The sequence below is a fragment of the Strix uralensis genome, chromosome 26 (genome assembly GCF_047716275.1).
Source record: "Strix uralensis isolate ZFMK-TIS-50842 chromosome 26, bStrUra1, whole genome shotgun sequence".
Classification (NCBI taxonomy): domain Eukaryota; kingdom Metazoa; phylum Chordata; class Aves; order Strigiformes; family Strigidae; genus Strix; species Strix uralensis.
This window is the reverse complement of record NC_133997.1, coordinates 3,546,098-3,565,153: the sequence shown is the minus strand read 5'-3', so window position 1 is coordinate 3,565,153 and position 19,056 is coordinate 3,546,098. Positions and strand designations below refer to the sequence as shown.

Below are 19,056 nucleotides of genomic sequence, written 5' to 3'. Positions count from 1 at the left end.
CAGAACGCAGCAGGACAGGCTCAGCCATAACTGCTGAATGCACACCAGCTCCCTACGAAGGGTTATAATGACAGGAAGGAAACGCTCACAGCCCGTTAAGTCTCTAACTACTGTTAAAAACCTCCCATTAGTCTCCTCATGTCATCTCCCTGTCTGAAAAAGCAGGGGAATAATCCTTCTGTTCTCACACACTTTATCTAGTCCAACCTGTGAGCAGCAGAGATTTTCCCTCATTACGCATCTAAGAATTAAACGCACATGGTTACACAGAGGCCAGTTACCGCGACACAGCTACTGAAACCAAAACAAGTGACAACACAAAAAGATTTGTCTGTGTATGAATAAAAAATATTATGAAAGGAGCTTATTAATAGAAAGATGACAGGGAAAATCTCGCAAGACATGAAGGCCAATGTAATTCTGCTAAGAGTGAAACAGGTTACAGAAGTGAGCCTGTGAAAATGGATGTATCATTCTCTCCTGACATGACATTGCCTCAGTTAAGTTTTCTTACTGAGGTAACCCAAAGGCAGCACAGCGAGGTAACAGATGGGAAAGACTGCCTGTGAGGGTAAGTGCAGGGTTTCCCTGTCTGGAGTTACATAAAGCAATTTATTGTTCTTTTTTTCTCTTGCATTCAGTGTTTCTGACGAGGTCAAGAGGGAAGGAGCAGAGAAAGCCTGGATTCAGATTCAGATTTCACACATCAGAGGGGAAACAGTCAAATTGAAAAAGCTATGGGAGCAGTAACTGAGAAATTATATATGTGCTTTTTCTCACCTCCAGCCCTATTTCTTTATTTTCTTTAAAACTGTCACATTAACGTAGTTTTCAAGAAAAAACATAAAGCTCTTCTACATTTCCCAGGGCTGTGCTCTGATGGTTTGCACCAATAAAGCAATCTTCCCATCCACTGCCAGGGGTTTACCCACTCTCCACAACATCAGGATGCCCGTGGGCACCCAGAGCTCTCCCGTGGGAGCAAGGGTCCCTGTGGTGGGCTGGGCACAGCCATGTGATGGGGGCACAGTTGGGCAACAAGCCCAGAGAGGAGAGTTTTCAGAAGATAAGCAACGGCAGGGTTGGAAGCATCAACCTTGTGACCCCCAAGACAGCGGGCAGCCAGCACTGCACTTCAGGGTCCTTCCTTGCTCCTCCTTTCTTATGTAGCACCAGCTGCCTGAGGTGCTTTTTCAGTAGCTGGCCAGAAAGCTGCCAGTTTTCCACTCTTATATAGACCTCACAGAGCTTGCTCATCTCCCTGTCGCCTTCAGGCTACTGCAGTGGGCTTTCTTTAGAGACAACCCTGAAATCACTCCAGAACTCCCTCCCATCCCCACTCTTTGTATTTCACATCAAATTAATCAACAGCAATAGAAACTTGAATCCCTGCCTTTAAGTTTCTGAGCTCGTTCACTCTTAGGATTCTCCTTTCCAAAAAAGCTTATTTAACCTGATGTTCTTAATTCCTCCCACCCCAGGAGACAAAGTCTGAGATTTGCACAGCTCTGGCACAGATTTGCCAGGGCCCCAAGTGGTCTGACTGCGGGGGAAGCCAGCAAAACCCACCGCTCTCCCGTGGAGAGGCTGGCGGACTCATAGCCTGTTTGGGATTTCATCTCTTCCCTCTGCACCCTGGCCCTTCTCTGGCAGCTGAAGCACATCGACTCACTATCAGGGGACCAGCAGGGACACCCCTCTATTAACAGCCTGTCAGCTTACATGGGCCAACAGTAGCATCAGCTGCTCTTCTGGAAAGCTTTTGAGGAGGTTTATCCCTTGCTGCAGCTAATCCATCAGCCACATAGAGCCTTTGGCAGGGTGAGGGGGGGCTTCCTCGACAGTCTTCCTGGTGATGAACCTACATGCAGGGCTGGGTGTGTGTCCAGCTGTTCCAGATGTTCGGAAAACCCCAGGGGATGGAGCGCAGCCTGAACACAGCCAATATGCAAGCACCTTCAGAGGCTCTCCTTGGCCTTGTTTAGTCATCCCTTCTTCTCCTCTCTTATTTTTGTGGCTGCTGCTAATTCTGTGTCCCCACCTCAGACCCTCCGGAGATAAGAGCAGGACCCCTTCCTCTATTATCAGGGACGGAAATAGTTTCCCCACCAAGCAGAAGCAATGCTAGCAATTTCATTTCCTGCGTATCTTTAATTTTAGTCTTGAATATATATTGCTTACTTAAAGGGGGAAAAAAAAAAAAAAGAATCACATGCCCTACAAAGCTTCAAGTGCAGCATCAACTCTCCAGCAGGGACAGGTAAAAGTTTGCAAGAGACAGACCTACGCCGGGGACAGAAACACAAGGAAGGTCTCTCACGGCCCAGGGAAGCGGGGAGGCAATTCCCGGGCACAGGGGACAGCACAGGGTGATGGTTCCTGATCCCTCCCAGGTTCATCCACTCCGTGCCTGCCCTGAGAGCAGGTCAATGGGCCATCGCCCCGACAGTGTGGCCTGGCACTGCCCCTGGGGAGCGGACAGGGCAGAGACACAGCCACCCGCTGGTAACGACCCGGTCGGGTGTTTTGATTGTAAAAGGGCAAAAATCTTCACGATGGTGGTGAACAGACTTTGCCCCCATATATGAAAATGCACCAAGCTGGCTGGTGGTTACAGGTGCAAAAACCCATCCACGGCAGAGCACTAGTAGGTGCCGCTGCGGCTCTGCGCTCCTGGCGTTGGACAGCCTCTCAGCCCCCCGCACAGCCCGGCACCAGGAGCTAGCAGAGCAGGGTTTGCAATACTTGAGTCGATAAGGTTAATTTAAAAATATGAAAACACAGAGACAGAAGGGAAAAAAAAAAAAAGAGAACACTACATTTCTTGCTCACCATGTTATCTCACTAAAGAGATCCAGATAACAGAAAACACGACGAGCAGAAATATAGATTTGTTATTACTATTATTTGTTGCAGCGCCAAGGGAAGACTGTAGAAATGCACTGTCTCTCAAGTACAGCCAAACAAAGCTTCATTCTTTATTGACTTCTGGAGCGGGACTACAATTGACAAATGTAATTAGCCCAGCAACGACAAAAGGAAAATACTTTTCCTTATAGGTGCAATTATGGACACCGCTCTGTACTTGACCTGGACCGGATCTCCACCTCTGCAGCCCAACCTGCCAAAGCACAGTGCAGACCCTAGCACTTCACTAGGGAAGCGGTCTCAGGCTTATGCGCACGTTAAGATTTATGTGGGACTAACAACCGAGCTGGAGGTGCTGTCACTAGAGGATTAATGTTACCCTTATCCTCACATCCACTGTTGACACCACTGAAATCTTTTTCTCACTGTCAAAAGCCACCCTGGCTTCCTTTAAAAACAACTCTTGAAAGCAAAGACTGAGGGCAGGCAGGCGGTGAATTTAAACCCATGATTTTGCCAAGGTCAGCTGAGCCATCTAACACAGGACAAGATGCCTGCAAAAAAGGACCCTACAGCAGAGCTGAGGCTTTCTGTGTACAAACAGCACCTAGTCCCCAGCTGCATCCCGCTCTGCCTGAAGAAACCAGGGCATCAGGTGCACCCCTTGGGCTTAAGCAGGACTTGGGTAATGCCACGCATGTGTCCTCTGTGTGGGAACGAACCACCTTTCTGTAAGAGCTCAGGCACTGTCAACTCATGCCTTACTCTCCCCTGTGTCTGAGAAAGGACCTAATGCAGAGAACAGATGCACAAAACTATGGCTGAGGCAAAAAAATTGATATATACATTATATATCATACCATGCCACTGTGGAGCAAAGAACTGTCTGAGGCTACCACACGAGTAACATCACCTAAAATCTCTTTTATTACTCCTTTTTTAAAGCAAAAAATATATGACATCTCTTTCATCTCTGCTACCAGGTAGCCTGTCTACACAGATGCTTGAAATAAATACATTTAATTTCATTTGAGGCTTCCCATTACAAAGTACTGCAAAATCTATAGCCTGGTTTCAGCCTGGGATAGATCCAAAGACGAGCACACAGTGTTATTAACTATAAATAAATGTGGAGGGGAACAGGGGAGAACTCCTGGTTTTCTCCATGAGATATATTTCGTTTGGGGGCTATTCTTTGAAGCATTTCAACCTAAGAAGCTGCATGGCAATTACTTCCTCTTTTACATTCTGGGGTACAAATATTAGGGACTCACATGCTATAGATAAGGAGCCCAGATCTTCTGTCTCTGAGGCCTTTTTAAGGCCACCCCTCTTTTTACAAATGCCCCGCTTTCATCCAAAGTCACCTCTTAGATTGAGCCTGGGCCAGCCGCTCGCACTGCCACTAGTTTCCACTGGAGGCAGGACAAGATGCACAAACTCAGGAGCAAAGGTTGACTCTCATTCAGTGTGAATCAAACCACGTGTTTTTGAGGGAACTTTCTGGATGCCACTTTCAAAAAGAACACTCCAAACAAGGAAATTATTTCCCACTTAAAAGAACTCCATCACAACAGGTCTGCCAATGGTCTATTCTAAAGCGTGGGAGTTCAACGTGCACCTTAAAGTTGGGTTAAATAAAGAAAAAAAAAACAAAATGAAGGCTCTGGGGAAATGCAGTCCCCCTGGGGTGTTACAAGAGCACGGCACCGCTTACCAAGCAGCTCAGAAAGATGCGGATGGGCCGCCTGTGGTCCTGCGTGACAGGAGTTCTGAGCAGCGCACCAGCGACTAAAACGAGCAGCAGGAGGCTGGGTGTTCAGATAGCTCGAGACGTCAGCTCACCTCACCCCCAGCCAGGGCAAAACCCCAGCACAAACCCGAGTGACCCGCTGCATCGCTGCCAGCTGAGCACCAGGGCTAGCCCAGGCGCCGGCGCGAGGTCCCCGCAGTGTCACCTCCCTGCGTCCCGTGCGGAGGCACCGCCGGGGCAGAGCAGCCGGGCTGGCACGGCCCTGAAGGCACTGCTTCGGTACAGGAGATCAGGCGGCATCAGTAGGGGCCTGGCTGCCCCCCACACCAGAGCCATTGCTCCCTGACTGCGTGCCACATTTTTAATTTCCTCTGCTGCTGGATAGCACTCGACTGCTGCTCCATACGCTCTGGGCCCTGGCACAGGAAGAGCCCGTTTGCAGGCAGCTTTCCGACAGCGCTCACTGCTCCCTGGCTGGCTGCAAAGCAGAGCAGGGAGGACGGCTGGGGCTTCCAGCTCTCCATCTCACTGAAAACCTGCTCCTCCCTCTCACCCACCAGGCACGGCACAGTCAGCCCAGCGAGCCTGGGGGCGACGGAGGCTGGGCAGCAGTGACCCTACCTCTTGGCATCACCGACGGAACAAAGCCACTTGGCAGATGCCAACGCTTAGCCCTGCCTCTCGGTCCCCTCCTCCTCCACACCTCACCTGCTGCCTCTCAGTACAGCTCCAGCAGGACCAAGGAGCTGCCAGAAGCCCCTCAGATGAGGAGGGTGAAAAAGGAAGGTTGGCAAGGGCAGGGCAGATGCTCACGGGCTGCTCACAGGAGCCTGTGGAAGACAGGGATTAAGCCCATCAGTTGGCACTCAAGACAGGGCACAAGGGCTGCTGGTCCTACGCAGGCCGGGTGCCCGCCTGCTCTGTGCGCCCTGCAGGAACTAGACAGCGGTCCAAGACTCTGGGTGACAGCAATTTGATTTGGGCACACATCCGTGGGGCCTGGGATGAGCCCGAGGACTTGTCCTGGCCGCTTCGAGGAGGCAGCACTGCCATTTCCCCCGCGCTCTGCCAGCCAGCACGGACGACGCCGTCTACCAGCGGCTCACAGCGTGCAGGGAGGCAGCTCAGCGGGGAAGGGCAAGGGGGGGACCGTGACCTCCCGGCGGGCAGAGACAGGTTATTCCAGCTGCATGGAGAAGGAACCCTGGAAGAAGCATTGCTACAGATCCGACAACCACGGTGTCCCTCCCGCATGACCCCCTTCTCAGCCAGGGCCGATTTAGTCATTTTTTCATAAAACCTGTTTCTGTTTTGTTTCCAGCTCTTTTCACACAAACTTTATGATCCCTTCAGCAAAGCTCTGCACCGGGTTATATTTTGCAATAACCTAGACAAATGGTATTACAATAATTCAGACTCCAGGCATGGCTATCGTTAATGTTCTTGTTTTTACTGCAAGCGTGCAACATTCACACAATGATTTTTAAAAAAACTGCTCTGTCAGCTGATGGAGACTTCCTGACTTTGATCCCCGAGAGGGAAAGGGGAGAAGAACGGAGGTTTTTCTAGCCCAGGTTTTTCCTTGTTCCACTGCCTCAATTACATGTGGATTGATCACAAAACACCCAGAGAGAGTTTCTGGTCTCTTGAATCTAATTTTTTCATCAATTTCCTGTTTACAAATTTTCACTCTGGACTACTTCTTTCTCCTTTGAGTCCTCTGGGCCACAAAAAAAAAAAACCCCTGTTCAATTTTTGTGCTCAGATTTATTGCTCAGTGGCATCACCATCAGCCTTGCAGGAGGAAGAAGAGGGAGGGGGCTGCCCTGGGCACAGCAGCTGTCCCACCACCTTCCTGAGGCCGAGCAGAGCAGAGCCCAACCTCCGCAGCTCCCTGGCAGCATGGGGCACCCGAGTCGCAGCCAGAGCTCACCCCTGATCGGGTGGATATGCTGTGGGGGGCATCGATAGCTGAGCACCAAATAGAACAGGTTGGGTTGATTAAGCGCCTAGAAAGGCAAACGAAAGCACAAGGGAGCCTGGAAATGCCAATGACTCCTTCAGCTCCGTGGGCAGAGGGCTCTGCCTGTACAACTCCACTGTAATGGCCAGAGTCAAAACAAACAGCTCAAGCCATGAGCTAGTGGGAATGCTCTACCCCATCTGACTCTCACGGTGTTGGTTTATTTTGGTGCCTCACAGTTTGACATTAAGAACTTCCATTTCCCTCCCTGCCTGGATTTGTACAGCACCTTACAGTAAATGGGGCTATTCACGTGTTACCACAGTGGCTATAAAGAGCAGCAATTTACCAACGGATTCAAACAAGGGTGAAATGGATTTATAAAAATCAATCGTTAAACCAGTACAACATCTGTTGCCTATGCAGGATTTTGGCTGAAATACACTTCCAAGAGATTCACAGCCTTCTCCCTCTGACTCCACACTGCTGAACTCCCATCATGATGTTCACAATAGCTCCATCCATCTCCCAACCATGCCACCAAAAGCCATCCTGGAAGAAATAATGATAGCAAGTCTTGGTGCATTGAAAGCGAGCATTAGCCATACACTTTGCTCCATATTTTTCATCCCCTTTTAAGCTGTCTCATTCAAGAAAAGACAGTAAGTTTTATACTGTGCAGGAGGAGGTGGTTACGTGTCTCTCTGGGGTGGAGACACGTGTGCCGCACAGGCGACCTCCAGATGTTTCTGCCAGCATCGCAGGGAGCAAGGGAAAAAATGAGTCAGATATTTAACAGCAGCAGCCTGCTTGTACCCTTCATTCCCCCCCCACCACCCCCCAAAATATCCTTCAGAATTTCTTCAAGAAACTGCTGCAGCAATCTCAATTACCTTTAAAGTGCCACTGCCATAAATCATGTTAAGACAAACTACATTCAAGTGTTCTAACCAGAAAAGATGACAGGGGCCTTGTACCATTGCCAATTATCACAGAAGAGTGAATTAATAACATAAATATAAGTGACGAGGGCCATTTTCTAAGCATGCCATCAAATTCTGTAAAACACTCGTCTCTCTTCATCAGTTGTAAAGTGGGGCTCCATGAGCTGCAGTGGTGTGCATGGAAACGTGCAGAAACTGCTAGGGCCAAGAACAGCTCAGGCAGGAAGGACAGTCAGACAACTGCCACACAACCAGGGCCACAGCAGTGCATGGACCTGGGGAGCTCGCTGCCTCCCAGCTTTGCGTTGCCATCACCTAATGCAGCCTAGCTTTCTCCAGTTGCAAGCGACGTGACTGAACCGTCAGCAATTAACGGCAGAGCTTTAACCCAACCAGGCAAACAGGAAGCGTGTCTATCTGATGGAAAAATGGTTGTTGCTATAGTCTGACCATGGACCAGTCCTAAGAGTCACACCTCTTGGGTCTACATACCATGACAAGATGGGACTACTATGCAGTAGGCCAGAAGCAGCAAACTATGAGAGATCCCACCAGCTTGTCACATTGTATGCACAGGAAACCCAACATCCCATGATCCACTAAGAGAGACCTTCCAGAAAGGAACCAACTCTTGATCTGAGGACGTGGAAAGATGGAGACTACACAGGCTCCAATGTTCCAATGGCCAAAGCTGTCCTCAGCAAGGGCCGAGCATGCAGAGGGACTCTATTTCAAACCAACTACTAGCTCCATCAAGCAGAAGATGAAGCGTTGCGTCACTCAGCTAATTACTGAAGCTTTTCTAAAAGTGCTAGATACCTAGGGTAAGATTCATCAATACGGATTATCAACCACATGTAAAAAAGAGCTAGGAAGTATCCTTCATATTCTGTGTAAATACCAAGGTCAATAAAAGATAGATACAGGCTTTGAAGACAGATAATCTATTATGACAGAGTTCTGCAGGTTACTTTTAAGCATGGTTTGATTAGCAATGTGTTTATAGCCACTTACCGTATCGACTACCCAGGTAGGTAACTAGTCCCATTAATTTATTCTCCAGGAGGGTGTAGACATTTCGCCAGGGCTTTAGCATGTGGTGACACCCAGTGGAGCACTATAAGGACTGTGTGTACCAGGACTAATTAGATCTTGAACCAAAAAGCTCAGTATCTTCTTTTCACCATCTGTTAATGCTTGAAAAGGTCTGAACAAATACCACCTTAATATATTGAGTCTGGCCATGCTAAAATCCAATGATTAAAGTATGCGTTTGTCCCAATGGTATTAAAAAAGGAAACTTAATATAATTCTCTTACAAGGGGAGCAAATTTTTAAACAAAGATTTATTTGCCTGATTTTTTTCCTATTAAACGTTTAGATTCCCAGTCTGATTTTCCTTGCTGCTGCATACATTATTAAGAGGGGATTTTAAACCCCAATGGTCAGCTTTTGGATGGCAGAGCAGTGCTCATTTTATTGCTCTTTTCCCTCTGCAGCCATTGGTTGCGTTTTGTTTTCTTTTACATTAATTATTATTATTTTTGCTCTGCGTGCCAACAGCTGGTCAGCTCCAGGGTTCTGCTTCACTGGAGTTTCCCAAGTCAACAAGTGAGATGATCACGTCATTGCCCAGGTGGTTTCACACAATCAGTGCTTCATCATCTTCCTTTGCAGGAGGAGCTGGAACTCTCCCCTCCAACCTCACATTCTTCAACAGAAGCGTTTCTAGACCTGCTTGTTCAAAAAGGCACCTTAAGGATTTTACAGACTGGCAGGCTGACCCAAAGGCTGATGCACCTCTGATCGCCCTATATATTCCAGGTCCTAGTGGTCCTCCCTAAATAATGGGGTACAGCCAAAAGTGCACCCAAAACCACAAACCACCAAAATGCAGCTGCTTCCAGTGTGACACGTCAGCCAGCAACAGTCTCCACTGTTCCCACCCCTTGGGAAAAAGAATCCATTATAAATTACAGTAGAAAAGTTGGTATGACATGTTATAAATGATTGCACTTTGAATTCAGTCAATAACACTTTGCATTACTAAAATATGGGTTTACAATCGCTTCTCATCTGAAAGCTGCTTAATCTAAGTAATAAACAGAATGCTTGTTACTGCTTCTCAGTTTGCACTGGAAATATTTAGTGTTTTTCCTATATGCCCAGCTCCTGGAGTTATGTGATGACTGTCCAGCCCACGCAGCTAATATTATCACAAAAGCCTCAGACATTTCCAGCATTAAGTGGTAAGATTTAAACATGCAAAACCCTGTCCAATTTGTAAACTACCACTATGCGTCAGGAGGTTTTTCAAATAAATAAGGTGGTCTGTGCTGCAAGGACACTTGGTCATAGATGCCCTGTAGAGAGACCTGAACACCTACAGCTCCAGCAACACAGAATTTCCCAGCAGCAGCTGAGACCAGCCCACGGCAGGTCTCGTCCCACCAAAGCATCCTCGCCACCTCCAGCAGCGCTGGGCTGTCCTCCCCACCCTGACACACTGGGAGGATCCAGCCTGGATAGTTTATAGTGACCTGGCAGGATACATGGCTCAAGATATCGGTCTGATTTTTGAAGGTAAGTTTGCAGTCATCTAGGAACTTGTAGAACAAACTCCTGAACAGGCCAGATGCACTGAAGTAGAATGAGAAAACACAATGCACAGACGTAGCCGCTGGGGAAGCTCAGTCCGAGAAAGAGCACTGGTGTCAGGTTAAAGACCTTGCCACTTTGCAGCGGGGGCCTGATCGTGGGTAGGAAGGTTTCTTCTGCAGGGCAGAGCTGGGCAAACAGTCAGGAACATTAAAGACAGGTGGAAATCCAGGGATTTAAATGCAGCACCAGCCTTTGGCCCATGTTCCCGAGCTGGCTGTAACACGAGTTTGCCAGAGTTAACACTGATGCCCTCAAAATGAACAGTTTATAACTCGCTCTTGTTTATCTGTGTCTCTATTGCTGCTATTAATATTTAATGTCTCTGGAGTAAAGGTTCCTCTCCAGCATAACGAGCCCTGCTGCAGTATTAATCAGAGCGTCAGCAGCCCGGAGCTCAGCTCTGCGCTCGCGGGCTCCCATGACACACTGCTAACCTGTGGGCTGCCAAAGGCAGAGGGGGACGGGCATCCTGCCAGCTCCTCTGCACTGGAAATGCTGTCCTTCCCGCTGCGGGAGAAAGGGACAGAGGGTGCAAAGAGAGTGTGCCTTGAATGGAAACCATCGTCCACTTCCCCTCTTGTCCTGCCAGCTTCTGCGTACCCAAGGCACCCCCCTGAGCTCTTGGCATCAGACCCCCAATGGTTTTGACCTTTGCAGGGCTGGCAGAAGACAGCCCCATCCCCAGTCCAGCCGTAACATAAGCCTGAGGCACAGCTGGGACCTGAACCTGAGGGTCCACATCCAGACCTGTGTCTTCAACACTAAACCGCTCTCTTGATCATGACCAGAGGAGTCTGGGAAGAAATAAGGAAGAAAAGAGTGACCCCTGCCCATCTGGAAGCCACAAGCAGCTCCACAGACCTGTGTAAAAGCTCCAGATGGCAGCTTATTAGAACACGGATTGCCTTTGCTCTGCTCCCATTAACGAACCCCTTCTGCACCCATCCACACACGTAATGGGTGAAACCCTTCAAGAACAAGGGTCAGAAGCTGATGTTTGATGGCATCCCATCTGCCCTGGTCTTAAGTATCTTGAGGTCACAAACCCACTAAGATAACCAGAGCTTTGCACTTTGATTTAACTCAGTGGAAAAGGTACTGCTGAAGAAGAGCAGAAAGATCATGAGATGGACAAAGGGAGCAGGAAAATGGGATCATTAGTTTACACAAACATGCTCTTCTAGACAGCCTCAAATCCCAGTTAAGGACTACAATAAAGCCAGCCCATCACAAAGAGATTTCTACCTTGCTCTGGCTACCCAACGCCCGCGAAGGAAATGAACTAATCCCAGCTCGCAGGGAAGCATCCACTGCTCAGAAAAGCTGCCAGTGCTGCCACCACACACACAGCGAGCTCCAGGAAACCCTGCATAAGCAGTCTCACACCAGCACTTACACCAGAGATTGCCCAAGGAGTGAATTAGTTAATGTTTGTAAGAGCACAAAAAGGGGGGCTGAAATTATAATTCTATGGGATTACATCCGCAGGGACGCAGAAGGTCCCCTTTAGCTCTGCAGGGCTCAGTTTGCTGGCCAGGGCTCGTTGCCATGAGCAGCCTAGGTGAGGTGACACTTGTTCTCTTTGTTCTATGGATTAAAGATTTTTTCAGTCCAGCCCTTCTTGTTGGTATTCAATTAAGTGAAATGCAGTTTGACAAATTATTTTCTTTCCTTAAAATACATAAAACAACCCCCACCCTCCCTTCTTCAATCTCAGCTGCCAAATCTTGGCCCTGAACTTCAGCGCCAATTTCTCCTTTATTTACTGAAAGCTCACTCTAAATCTTTTCATACTAGAAATGCCAGTCCTCCAAACAATTACTCTGGCTGCAACACCAGTCATTTGCTACGTTTTCCATCAGCATTACTCATTTGATGGCATACCATCTTTACTATAATGGCATCTGGGCCACCCCTTTTCTCTACTGTCCTCTTTGGTGCTTTTCTATCCATGGCCTCACAGATTTCATCTCCTGGCCAGGGGGCATCAGCCATTGCATTTCTCTCTTCCCAACCACCAGAAAAAAATCAATCGGTGCGTGGCTTCAGCCAGTGCTGGTCTCCTGGAGATACCAGGGGATTAATAGCAGAAACACCAATCTACTTTGTAGTTTCTTGCAGAAGACCAACAGTGCAAAGGAATTTTTAAGGCTGGAAATCTCTTAATTAACATCCCAGGGACAGTGGGAAGTCCCTGTGAATCACTTCATAACCAACAGTGAGATTAGAGCCAGGAGGCAAAGAAACCAGACTGGAGCTGAGCGCCAGCTTTGAGCCCTCTCCCTAGAAGGGACAAGGCACACGTTCTGCATCTCTTATGGAGTGCCGATAACAAGGAGACCATCTGCACTGGAGGAAACCATCTTTACAACTCAGATTCCTTGTTCTAGCATGGTCAAGGACTGGAGTTATACCAAGACATACCCCCTATCTCCCCAAAACCTGAAACCTCAAAGACAGGAACATCAGACCTCAGCATGTGGCTTGTCATGCACATGCCACCAACTCAGGAGCTTCCACCAAAACTAAAACTTACCATTAATAGTATGTGACTTGGGACACCCTGAATGCACGAGCCTGTAGCCAGAAGCCACCTTCACTAGTGGACTCTCCTTCCTCCTTGACCGCCTCACAGACCAGGACAGGACTAGACAGCTTATCTTTCCACAGCTGGAATTTGCAGTCTATACCTGGCGTCACAGGAGCCACCACATGGCAGATGTCTGCACAAAACCGTGGTCTCAGATCAAGTCCGGGTTTTGCACACAAGCCCTGCTATAAACAACATGTTCAGGCATTTTTATCCAAGGGTTTTTTTTCCCCTTCCTCATTAAATTCTTTGATAGAAAACTTAAGACTAAAAATGGAGATTTCCATTTTTTGCAGCACCAGAAAAAAATAAACCAGTGCTCTCTTTCTGCATACATATGTTTGATGTCAAAAAGACAGAGCAGGTCATTCTTAAAAAAGGCACTTCAAATACCAATACTCCCTGTCATCTCAGTTTTCCATCAGAAAATGACAGTCTCCTACTTCAAAACAAGATCTAATGAAACTACATTTATCCCCATCTTGCTGTAATCACATTAGACAGTTCTACCAATTTAACTTTATTGGTTTCTTAACTGTCTGAAAAAACACATACAGACCAACCCTACATGTTTTACTACACAGAAACAGCCACCTGCAGTATCCTTTCGAAAACAGCATCCGATGGTCAATAAAGAGCCTTCTGTTTGGTTTTAGACTTCCTGCTAAGATCTCATTTTCTTTAAGAGATTTGGCCAGCTTTTGAACACATCAGATTTCGCTTAAGCAAAAATTTGCAACATGTGCTTGGCCATTAGAGCCACAACCGATAATATTCTCATCAGTGTATGAATGCTTACCCATAGGAGAGCTTGGGTATGAACACGTATGAGGCCATTGTTGTAAACTGCTGCCTGGGCATCTAAACGATGTGCCCGCTTACCCCCGCAGAGAGGGAGAGGCAGGAACATGCACACATCTAGGGCAGAGGCTATTGCAACACCAGGGATTCATTTTGCAGTAATTTTTCATCCCAAAATGCTGGTTTTCAGTAGCGCATCAGCCAAATGCAATTAACCTTTGCAACATCCCACTACTTACTACAACCATAAGCCAATCTTGTTCCCTAGGTCCCCTTGGAGATTTCCCTGGAGGAGCAATAGGTGTCTCCCAGAGAAAGGAAAAGAAAGTTGGCCCTATTCCAGGTAACGCCAATTTAGAAAAGAGAATAGCAACAGCAGCTAATTTATTTTCTGCCTAGGTGGAAACCTCCACCAGACCCCGTTGAATTTCTGTGCCCTTTCCCCACGGCTGATGTTTGTGCTAGAAGATGTGTGTGCAGACAGGACACGCACTGGTGGCATTTGCAAGTGGACATGAAACAATCTGTTGGTGGGGGAGTAAACTTTCCTCGGTGCTCTGAGGTCCGGTCTTACCCCTCTAGCATCGAACCACAGTGACCATTTTCCATCCTGGAGGGAAACCAGCAGCTTGTCACCTCCTAAGAAAAACTGGTCCACCTTTCTCCACAAGCAAGCCTCTAATAAAGTCTATTTTCAAAATCAATTCAGTGTTGGTGGAAAGGCACCAAGGTGTCAGCCCCAGGCATGGAAGCGTTACTTAGACGCCCAGACCTGCAAGCTGTACGCGGTGCACAGCCGGCTCTTGTCCAGATGCTGGATCCAGATGCACACAAACTGTTCAGTCAATTCTATCTCTGTGCCGTACCCAACACACCCCACAGCTGTGAATGAAAACGCTGGGAGGGCTAGAGGCAACGGCTGCCCAGTTACAGCCACCCTTCCAGGGTGGTCCCCTCAAGCGCACGGCCTTATCTCCTGGTGATGGGATGCCACCATCCCCTCTCTGTCTACTGATTAGAAGTGGCAGGGACCCAGAGCTGCTGTGCGTTTGCTGCCCAAGCACGAGCGCCGGCGTCCTGCCATGCTCCCATCCTCACTCTGCCACCGCAGTCCCCTACCACCCACAGTGAGCCACTTCCAACCCCAGCTCCCCCTGGAGAACATTATCCTTCCTCCCCCCAAAACCTCTCCAATGTTGCCTGCAAACACAGGTCACCAAAATAAATAAAACCACAAGCCAAAAAGAGAAAAGCAGGCCGCGATGTTACCCCTGCACACTGCTGTTTGTGGGCTGCTGAAGTCTGGGGAAGCAGCAAGACACTTGCTGCCTTTACAGCTGGAGATGGTACATCCTATTTTCTGTTGGGTTGACAATTAATAATAACAAGTCCTACCTCCACAAACGTATTAGCCGAAACGCACACATATAGACACCTCCTGCTCTTGATGGGGTGTTTGAACACACGCAACACTGCACAGCAGGCAAAAGCTAGCAGGGGAAGTGTATCTAATTATCCAGAACATGGATCGGAAAGCTCCAAGTGCCTCTGTTTTCATACCACCAAATTAGACTCATCAGGTTACCCGCTATGGGCAGGATGATTTTTTAAGTGTTCCTTTGAGGCAGATAAAAGGTAACAGAAATTATTTCAGCAAAGTACTTCAGGCTACGTGGCTAAAGGAAGCTTTTGTCTCCTTTGTACCCGAGTCAGGATGGAAAGCAGCCTTCAAATCCCCTCTGGGGATTCTGGGTTGTGGTGGGGCTCAGCAGACCCCCACGCTGTAGGGCTGGTCCCTGTCCCCGAGCGGCTGCAGCGCGTCTCAGCGCCCAGCACACTGCCTGTCTCTTGTGAACAGGAACTCCAGCTCAGGCCAGGTCGCTTCCAGATCAGCAAGTGCATAAACTAGAGACCATCAGTGGGAGTCTCATGACCCAGACAGGCTAAAAGATGGTTAGAGACAGGTTTAAAGAAGCTAATTGGTTTTGTCTATGCTGCTGAGGTCAGCACTAGATCTTCTTTCCATCTGCTTCCTGAACACAGCAAGAGAGAAATGTCCTTGGGGACCATCAGGAAATGAGGACAGCAAGTCTTTCCTTCTTCTCAGCTTTGTTTTTCATGGAAAACTACAGTGAGAACTGTACTATTAGCAGTATACCAGTCTCATTTCTTCCACTGGAACAGGCCAAACCATGGGTGTGCTACGGTACTGCAGACCCTACAGTCCCAGTTCCCTTCTCTACTCTGCAAAAAGCCAAGCAGAAGATGAACAATATCAACACTGCTGCTCCTCCAAGTCCATGAGCTGAGCCCTACTGCCAAACTTGTCTCCTGCTTGGACTGAACTCACTAGAGTACAGAACGGCCACAGTTCAGAGCAGCAAAAAAGTAGAAATCCAAAATAATAAAATCAGTGGGAGGAAGAGGAACAAAAGAAAGACCAGCATCACAACAGCAACACACAAAGCCAGCCTCATGCAATAAAGATTCGGAAAGCAGTACACACCGATGTATGCCACATGGCCCACATTATGCAGACACTGCTGGGTCCCAATTCCTAGTGAAATCCACCCAATCCCATTTTTTGTCTGCACACTCCTAGCAGAAAAATAGACTATGAAAATAGCTTTCTTTGAAACATTAAATGTCTCCATTTTCTTTTAATAAGAAGGCACTGGCATCAACTAGAGGACAAAACCATTAGACACAATTTGTTTATTGAAAGTAGTGACAAGTCTGTGTCAAAACACGGGCTCCCCACGGCCCTGATCTCACAAGAAGTTTTGAGGCAGAATGATTGATTGAGCCGCCCACAGTCCCCTGTTAACTTCAAGAGGCTTTGGACTGCGTTGCTCAAGAAACGATCTCCGCTTTCCAAAGCCCGTCTCCTGTCGGAGCAGACCTGTCCCCCCACGGGTCCCCAGCTGTGTGACTCTCCTCCAGCTGCTCCACGGCTGAGCCTTGGGGCTGATGCACTGCTTGTCACCGTGTACCTGGTTTAACTGAGCACCAGCCTTAACCACAGCCCGCCGCATCCTTCTACCGCCAGCATGCGACGGTAACACATGGCAACACACCAGAATAAGGCTTCTCCGCGGATCTGTCCCACCTGATACAGCTTTTAGTTCTGCAGAGCTAAGCAGATATTAAAAAAAAAAAAAAAAAAAAAAAAGCTGCCTGAGATGTTTCATCTCACTAGGGCCCCTCTGATCACCATTGGGTTTCAGCAAGATCTGTGCTGGGTGTGCCCACACTAGTCAGCCACTAATCCAGTCTCCAGTCTGCTACAAAAGCAAGTGAATGCTTAACTTAATGCATGCCTGAAATATCCCGAGCTATTTCAAAAGGATTTTGGTAAGACCTCCACCGCTCCTTTTCCTTACCCATTTATGAAAGGCTCAAGCACACATCACTGCACAGCGATACAGTGTCACGCTCCTGGTGCCCAGGGTTAATTGGCCCTTCACATCTCTGGGGCTGCTTCCTCCTTTAATAGCCAATTAGACCTTATTAGCTACGTTGTCATTTACATCCAAGGCTCCCAGCAGCAGTCTGGAAGCTACAAATTTGCCTTAGTAGCTCTTCTCACAAGGCCGCGTGGCCTTTTCCATCACAAGCTGACCTTTCTGCTTCGCTTGAGGCCTCTTTGCTCCAGTGCACCCCTTGGGCAGCCACTCCCCAGTGTGCTGGTGTGCGGACTCACCTGCAGGCAGCCCAGCTGGGACCCAAGGAAGGTGTCACCCATCAGGAGGAGACCAGTCTGTTCAGTGTGTCTTCTAACAGGCCTCAGCAGAACAGCACGTGGACATATTAAGCAGACCACTGTCCTCATAGCCACCTGCCAGAACGTGTTGAGATACTGTACCACGGATCAATAGAAAGAGAGCTAGATAATGGCGATTGATTTTATACATGTAATGAAGTTGTGGAGTCTCTGATTCAGCCATTAGTAAGTGTTCATTTTATTGACCTGAAGGACAAGGGGACTGAGATGTTTTGTTCTTTCCTTTTACAAAGCAAGCATCATTTGCTAATGAGAGATAGCCTGGTTCCCTCCTCATTATCTCTCTGCTTCACCCTTCCCTACTCTGCTTTGTCCAGCCACAGCTGAAACCCACAGACAGCAGCCTGACCCGTTTCACACTGCCCTCACAACGCCGGTCACGCACACTCTCAGATCCACACACTTCTCTTGCCGCAGAAGATTTCCTAACCACTCGCAGGAGGTCTCCCTCCCTTGACCAGATGGACTTGCCTCCTTGCAGAAACCTGCTGCAAAATCCTTCTTTAAAAAAGTGAACTTACACAAGCATTAGGTGCTTCCCCCGTCCCCTTTTGGTTACTTTAAACACATAGCAGTCACTCAGATCCACCTCGTTTCAACAAGGCCAGAGACAGATGCTACCCAGGATTTTTGCAGGAGTATTGGTTTTGCGTGGCAAACGTCCACATCCCACCCCAGCTGACCTCACACAGCACGTCACGTTGGACAAGACCACAGCCTGAGGCCATGCAGCTTTAGGCATCGCCATCAGAAGACTCCTGGTTTGAAAAACAAGGCCGAAGAAAAGATGTATGAGAGACTGAATTAGAAAAGGACTTGCAGTATGGAAAGATTCAAAGGCATATCACAGATAAGATTAGGCGAGGTTATAAGTCCTCCTAATGGAGTCTCGACGATGTTGTGCTCACAGCTCTGTGTATATACAGAGAGATAAAGCACAGCACCCAAACCTATAAAACCAAAGATGTTTAAATTAGAAGGGATCCAGGGGATGCTAATAAAATGCTGGAAAGAATTATGTATCAACATCTACATAGAGTTTTCCTAGAAAAGTGGCAACTAAAACTGATGCATGGAGCGGGTAGGAGAGATTGGGAGAGCAAGATAGCTCCACCATAAAGTGCAAGAGAGAATCACTTAGAGATGAAGAAGATATTTAAGGATGGCATTAAAAAGAAGCAATGACCATGCAGCTACAGAAATGGGAGAAGGGTGTTTTGTTTCATGTAAGAAAAAACAAACTTCGGTTTAAACTAATTCTGCTTCCACAAAACCAGGGAATGATTTTAAGCAGCAGCTTCCAGTGCTAGGCTTGTGCAAGTATCTCCTCCAAAAGGCTTTTGGATCAGTTTGCAGCAGCCGATGTGGCCCAGAGAAGTCGCTGTGGCTCTGTGGCCGCTGACGGAGGTGCAGCGTGTTCTGGCTGAGCCTTGGTGGCATATGGCCTCTCCGGTTCATCCCAACCATGAGATCCCAAGGGGTCTTGGGCCCTGCTTGCACCAAGCCATACCCCAGCAGCGCAGTCCCCTGGCAATTCCGCGCTGCTGGTTCTTGTTGGCACACCCCAGTGGCTGGCTCCTGCGAGCAAGCAGCCACCAGTCCCGCTCCTCCTCCACGTCTCCGCGGTGCCTGCCTGCTCCGACACAGTTTATTTCACACATGGACAGCCAGCGCCGTCTCACTGCTACCCTG

The 19,056-nt window shown here is 48.2% G+C and overlaps 1 protein-coding gene across 1 annotated transcript in view; it reads right to left on the bottom strand.

Moving 5' to 3' along the window:
- The window catches only part of GRIK4 (glutamate ionotropic receptor kainate type subunit 4), a 210,056-nt gene that overhangs the window by 97,432 nt on the left and 93,568 nt on the right, over positions 1 to 19,056 (bottom strand).